This window comes from Nematolebias whitei, unplaced genomic scaffold (assembly GCF_014905685.2).
Source record: "Nematolebias whitei isolate Nwh7 unplaced genomic scaffold, NemWhi1 Nwh_scaf_281, whole genome shotgun sequence".
In the NCBI taxonomy this organism is placed as follows: domain Eukaryota; kingdom Metazoa; phylum Chordata; class Actinopteri; order Cyprinodontiformes; family Rivulidae; genus Nematolebias; species Nematolebias whitei.
Window position 1 is genome coordinate 5,455 of NW_023618826.1, and position 6,785 is coordinate 12,239.

At 39.8% G+C, this 6,785-nt stretch overlaps 1 pseudogene; it reads right to left on the minus strand.

Annotated features, from left to right (window-relative positions):
- Positions 1-1,495: 1,495 nt before the first annotated feature.
- The window catches only part of LOC119429274, an 11,788-nt pseudogene continuing 6,498 nt past the window's right edge, over positions 1,496-6,785 (minus strand).

Sequence of the window (6,785 nt, forward strand, 5' to 3'; positions counted from 1 at the left end):
AACCAATTAATTAATTATTAATGTAAAATCTCTGACATCTTCCAACACTGTTGTTTAGAATAACATTTTAAATATTGAATTAAAAACTATATGTCAAACCATTTCCATGTTCTGATGTGATTAATAATTTCTCTTTTTACTTTCTTCTTCTGTCCATCTTTCTCAGCAGCAGCCCACCTAACCAGCATGGCACAGTCATCAAGACGTTGTTATGGCAGAGTGCCATGTTGTTCTGATAATAAACAAAAAACACAGTATTTGAGTTTCCAGGATGACTCCCAGGAGGTGTCTGACCCTGGGAACTGCACAGAGGACTCATTGCCTGCAGGTGCAGTGGCAAAAGATCACGACACTGCCTGCCATCCTTCTCCAGGTTAGTATTGCAGAAAATTTGTAGAAAAAAATATATGGCAGTGTGAGAGACATAATCTAAAAAAAATATCTGGAAATGACAATGTAAGATTTTTTAAATAATTTATATGTGTGTTACAGCTGCAAATAAGTATTTGAACACCTGCCAATCGGTTCTGGCCCTCAAAGACCTGTTAGTCCGCCTCTAAAAAGTCCACCTCCACTCCACTGATTATTCTAAATTAGAAGCACCTGTTTGAGGTCGGTAAATGCATAAAGACACCGGTCCACCCCACACAATCAGTAAGACTCCAACTACTAACATGGCTAAGACCAAAGAGCTGTCCAAAGACACCAGAGACAAAATTGTAGACCTCCACAAGGCTGGAAAGGGTTACGGGGCAATTGCACTGTATAACAATGTATACATATAAGAAACCATCTTTATTTAAACTAATCTAGAATCTGCTCAATACAATTTTCAATCACATATCACGTGAACAAGCAAACCAAAAATGAGCAAAAATACCTTTATTTATACACAGGCCAAATATATGAATGGGTATGTAAATGACAAAATCACCTCTCGTTAACTTTTATTCATGACCTCGGTGGTCATTGATCCAGCAGAGAAACCAGTTGATCCACTATGACAAGGTGATATTTATAAGGCTGAGCTGAATGCAGCTCCTCAGACTGAAGAAGTCTTTCAGATGAAAGACGAAACGTTTCTACAATTTGTTTGTTTTTTGAACCGTCCAGAGGACCTGACTTATCTTTTGTAGATTTTCTACCTGGATTATTGAGCATGCATCAGGATAATGACCTCAGTGTTTTCAATCAATGTGCACATAATAATGAAATTCAGAACGAAGTTAAGTGAACTGCCACCCAAATCAGATTCATGTAAGCTTCTAGTAAAGGTACATGAACTGACCAGGATAGAAAGCAAACGTGACGACTGACCAAAAGATTCAAACAATACATTTCTGCAAGCTTAGACAGTGTGCAGGAGAGACTTTTTGATTCTCTTTGGTTTTATCCTCCATTCTTCTGTCTCATGAAATAGCTGAGCTAAATATGTTGTTCTAAACTGATCAGAAGAAATGTGAATATAAGAAGTTGTTAGCAAAAGATGTGCTTAAAGTTATTTTATGTGTGTGATGTGATGAAGTGGGCTTTACCGTTTATGAATAGCCATGTGTCTGAGCTGCTTCTCTGTCTTGACAACAAGTTTTCCGCTGACAGATCGAGCTAGGAACCCTCCTGGACACCGACCAGCTCCACCACTTTCTTCATCCATGACGGCAGCTGCTCCCACAACAGAACAACTGATACCAGTCTATGGTGGTCCACTCTGCGTACAGTGGGGTGATCTGAAAATTACAACACAAGAGTTGTTTCTTAATTGTATTAAATTATTATATTTTAAATAAAAGTACATTTAATGCGTGCATACCAAATACAGAATGTGCAAATCATTTTCAAGTACAAAGCCCTTCATGGCCCGCTGGAGATCTGCAAACATTCCCAGAGCTTCTTGAGGGGAGAGAGAGGAGGAAAGAGTGGCGGCACCGAGTTGGGTGGGACAGTACCTCTCATCTGGAAACACAGAATAATCAGAGAATGTACAATAATTAATCTTAAAGTGAAAATAAGTCAAATAAAAACTGTTAGAAGTCAGTTGTTGTTGTGTTGCTGTGTAGCAGAGCTGTTCAATTTGCAGACGTGGAGTTAAAAGTAATGACTGGTTGAGCATCACCTTGTCCGTCCTGAACACTAAAGAATTCATTTTGCAACAAACATTCAACACAGGCCTCAACGGCTCCTCTGTTCGTCTCTTCATTACACTCTTTCTTGCCGTCACAGTTCATGCTTGCAGCTAGAAGTGAACATGAAGCATACTGCCTCACATCCTGTGGAGTGCTGGCAACGCCACCAACAATTATCTGGAGAGGATAAAAACAGACAACCTAACAAAGTTACTTATTAAATACTTTAATACAAATCACCTAACATGATAAAAAATGACAGTACAGTGGGGAAATAGTTTAATAACAGCAACATGCAGATTGAATGGGACCCTGTGTACACAGTTTCATTCCACCTCATGTACCACATGTGATGTGAATGACAATAAAGAACCTTGAACTTGAACGGTGTGAATTTTAAGTTTGGACATTGATCGTACGTCCAGGATGGCTCTGAGCATGCTGCTGGTCACACCTTCTCCCCCCCTTCTCACCAGGCAGCTGCTGATTGGCTGAAGAGCCCCATTAAAAAGACCAATACCCTTCTGACGCTCTGCCTGTTTACACACCAGCACACTTTCACCTACAGTACAGGAAGAGACAAAACACTGAAAACTCCAAAAGTAACAAATAAAGAATAATCCTCTTTCTTTCCTTCATACCTATTGCGTCCACTCCTTTCCTCCCCGCTCGTCCTGCCATCTGGTTGTAAGTGAGCGGGTCCAGCAAGCGTCCATTGAATGTCGGGGTTCTGACGATGACCCGTCGAGCTGGAAGATTAACCCCTGAGGAGAGGGCAGACGTGGCAGCCAGGACTCGGACCAGGCCCTGACGAAACGCTCCCTCCAACACGTCACGCTCATCAAATGTCAACCCTGCAGAGTAAAACTCGTCTTATGTTCATATGTTATTTGATTAAAAAGAAGGTTGCATTCTGCAGTGTGCATGTGCTCACCAGCATGAAGAAAGCCCCCCCCCCCCACACGGCACAGTGCGCTGCAGGGTGGGGTCTAAACCTGTTGGAGTTCACCTCAGCTGAGCCATAACATCCACCAGGCCCTCCTGATTCAGATCCACCTGCTGAGGCTGAGCTTCACCCAGACCATCTGGAATAAACACAACACAATTAGAGCTTTTTGATACGTTCTAGTCAAAAACAATACCCAACTCAAAGCAAACAGGAGTACCACATACAGAGTACTATACACCTGTCAACAAACTACTAGACTGAAAAAGAACAATCTGTAGTAATGGACTAGAAAAGCAAAGACATTGTATAACCTTTGACCTTTATTTCTGACCTTAACCTTAGAGCTGGGCTGATGGAATGTGTATGTGACATGCTGTTTAATGTTGGTACAAATGTGTATGAAGTGTCTTTAAATTATCTTAAGCAGATCAGAAGTCATAGGTGAAACAAGAGAAAGTTTACAGATGTGCGCACGGAGACTAGACCATAATACGTTGGCCTTCGACGGGCTTATGAAAGCTTGCAGAAACATACGCAATCGTTTCACCAAGTTTGTTTTCATTCAGTCAATTCTGAATTATACTGTCAAGTACATGATGTCCTTCATATTTTACTCTCAGTCCTACCAGTTTGTCTGAGGCTAAAGAACTCTCTAGTGATGATGTCTGCCAGTTCTTCACACCAGTTCTTTGAGGAGCAGAACAGGAGCACAGAGTGGCCTTCTCCCACCGTCTCACAACACAAACTCACCGTGTGTTCATCATCGCCCTTTAAACAAAAAATAACAAGCACTCACATTAACGGTCGTAAGAAAAAGATCATCAAAAAACACATTTAACCACAACTAAAATAGTTGTCATTCAATACAAAATGTAAACAAAGCAGACAGCTATCATTTATTTAGTTTGTCCTTTATACTGTAGTTTGTCTGACTGAAAACACATTTTTATGAATGCACATTTGTTTTGATGCCAGCAATCAACTTTTTGTAAAAAATTTATACATTTTCTACTAAAAATGTGTGTTTATAAATATAAAAAAGGTACATACAATTTCCAACAGTGAGTTTTCATTGCAAGCATAATGGCAAAAAATAACCACTTTGTAAAAACTATATAAAAATATTTCATGATAAAAAACTGTGTTTTCTATTAAAAATGACTAAGACTTTAAGAATTTTAATTTAAACAAGATCAACATGTGAATCAGAAGTTGAGAAGAAATTCTGAACTAAAAAAGATGGAAAATGTTTTGCTGTTAAATGACTGTGATGTTTAAACGACTTGTGAGCCAATCTGTGCCTTACAGTACTCAAGTAATCTTTGGAAAACTTTGTACCAGTTCTGAATTGTTAATAATCCCAGTTACCTTGACACTGAGAGCAGGAGTGAACTGCCTCACCACAGAGAGGCTCTTATCGTAGCTGTCAGAGCCACTTTGAGATGTTCCTGCAAAGGCACAGGTCTGTGGTGTGTCTGGTGAAGCTCTGCATTTAACCAGCCAGCCAGGAGAGAGAGACTGGGCAAAGTGGCGCCCATCCCCATTATCTGTACACCGTCGGAAAGAGACCTGCAGAAAGATCAATGAACACATTCTGTAAAGAAACTAAAAGGATTGCAACAACAACGGTAGGGACACAGACCCTGTGCTGTTCTGCTTCTGTGCAATGTAGAGAATGTTGGTGAGGAGCAGCTCCAGCAGGTATGCTCTTCCAGAACCTCCAACCATGTGTAACTCATCTACCACCACCATTCCTAGCAGAAATAAAACACTGAACAACTCACATATCACTATGTTCTATTGAGGTATCATTTCATCTGTTAGTCCATATGTGCATTAAGAAAAATTATTATTTACATACAAGATTTTGAAGCAAATCTTCAAACTAACTTTCTTTAAAATTGACATTTTTATATCTGTGTACAGTTACAACAGATGTAATACCTAAGAGACCCATGTTATCTTCTTCAATGAGTGTGTTGATTCAAGAATGAGCTTTTCTATGGTGCAAACAGCTTCATCCAGTGTTGTGAAGCCTCCAGCAGCTCATGTGCTGCCCATGGAGCCCTCCACACCAACACCAGCTTCTTCAAATACGCTCTGCAAAGAAGGACATGCAAATAAAAATGTAGACAGTTGCAGAGAAGCATAAAGGAGTACAAAGCATGCGTGTGTTCTGTCCATCTTTTCATCACCTGAAGGTAGAGCATCTTCTCTTTGGCCACAGAAACAAATGACAACATGAAGAGAGCTTTTCTTCTGGTCTCCAGTATGAGCTTCAGCATCAGCAGCTCTGACACCAGAGTTTTGCCAGCACTGGTGGGTGCTAATTAAAAAATAAAAAACAAGAAAACACCAGAAACATTCATATATAAATAATAATAATGTTAATATATAAATAATGAATAAGTAGTATAAATAGTTATTACTTATCTGCTCCTCAGATAAATAATAACTATTTATCTGAGGAGCAGACTGCTTTGAATGTAACGTCATCGCAGAGCTTTCATCTCTTATAACAGAATTAGCTTTTTACTTGAGAGCGACAGTCACATTAAAATAAAACTAACACCAGTACCAATAGAACACGGTTTTAAACATAAAATAACGTATTATAAATCACATTTAGTCCGACTAAAAGCTCCTAAATGTTCATGACAGGTGGCTCAACAGCTAGTAGCTAGTTAGCTTCCCTGCTAACAGCTACTGAGGGTTTAGCGCAACAAAAATGTCACACTGGACTGGAGGTAAAACACTGAGCAGTTGATGCTCGCGCTCCCCACGTACAAAACTAAAGCTGAAAGCAGCAAACATGACCGCAGCTTCACAGCAGCTGCCATCTTCACTTGAAATGTTGCCGCAGGGCGTCAAGACTCGTTGGACTCCGCCTCCAGGACCCCGCTGCGTTTTTCACTGCAGCTCCTCCATTATTTTACCAGGGGGCGACAAAGAACCGCACAAGACGTGATGACGTAGGCAGCGCGCTTCGGTTTCCCATCATGCATCTGCTCTTCAACTGCTAAAACGAAGAAAAATCATTGAAAACAAGTCAAAAACATGTTCAAATTGATGCTGACATGCTGTTTTTTCTTTCTGTGTTTAATTTGAACCCAGAATTTTTATGTCGGAACCCTAAGTCTAAATCGTACTTGAAAATACTTACATAAAAGCCGCTGTGTGTTGTAAGCATATTGTGTTAGGGATGGCTGTTGTTGTAGCAAATGGGGTACGGCATGGGTGTTAGCTTAATAGGACATGGGGTGTTGTGACGTAGTGTGATATCTAATGTAGGCCAACCCCGCGCGCCCACCCAGCTGCATGTGCATAACGGGCATTGAATAAAGGATAACAGATGCACCAAGGTGCGCGTGACGTTTCGTGGATATGCTCGTTTAGTGTTGCACATGCGGGCGGAAACGACGCCATCCCAAACATTTTTCACACACAGCCACATATAAATGAAGCCCGGTCATTTTTTTATTTATTTTATTTTATTTTTATATAATTATTTTTTAATTTTTTTAAATTTTTTATAAATAGAGCGGGTATCATTTTTTAAAGTTTTTAATCAACATAACAGATAAAAAAAGAGCAGATTATATTTACATACATTCACATTAAGTTTTGCTTAAGGATTTCAATTCATTTTTCATTAGTATTTTGATAATATCCACTTTGTTTCCACTGAACTGCAGCCCTGAACTTTAAAAACA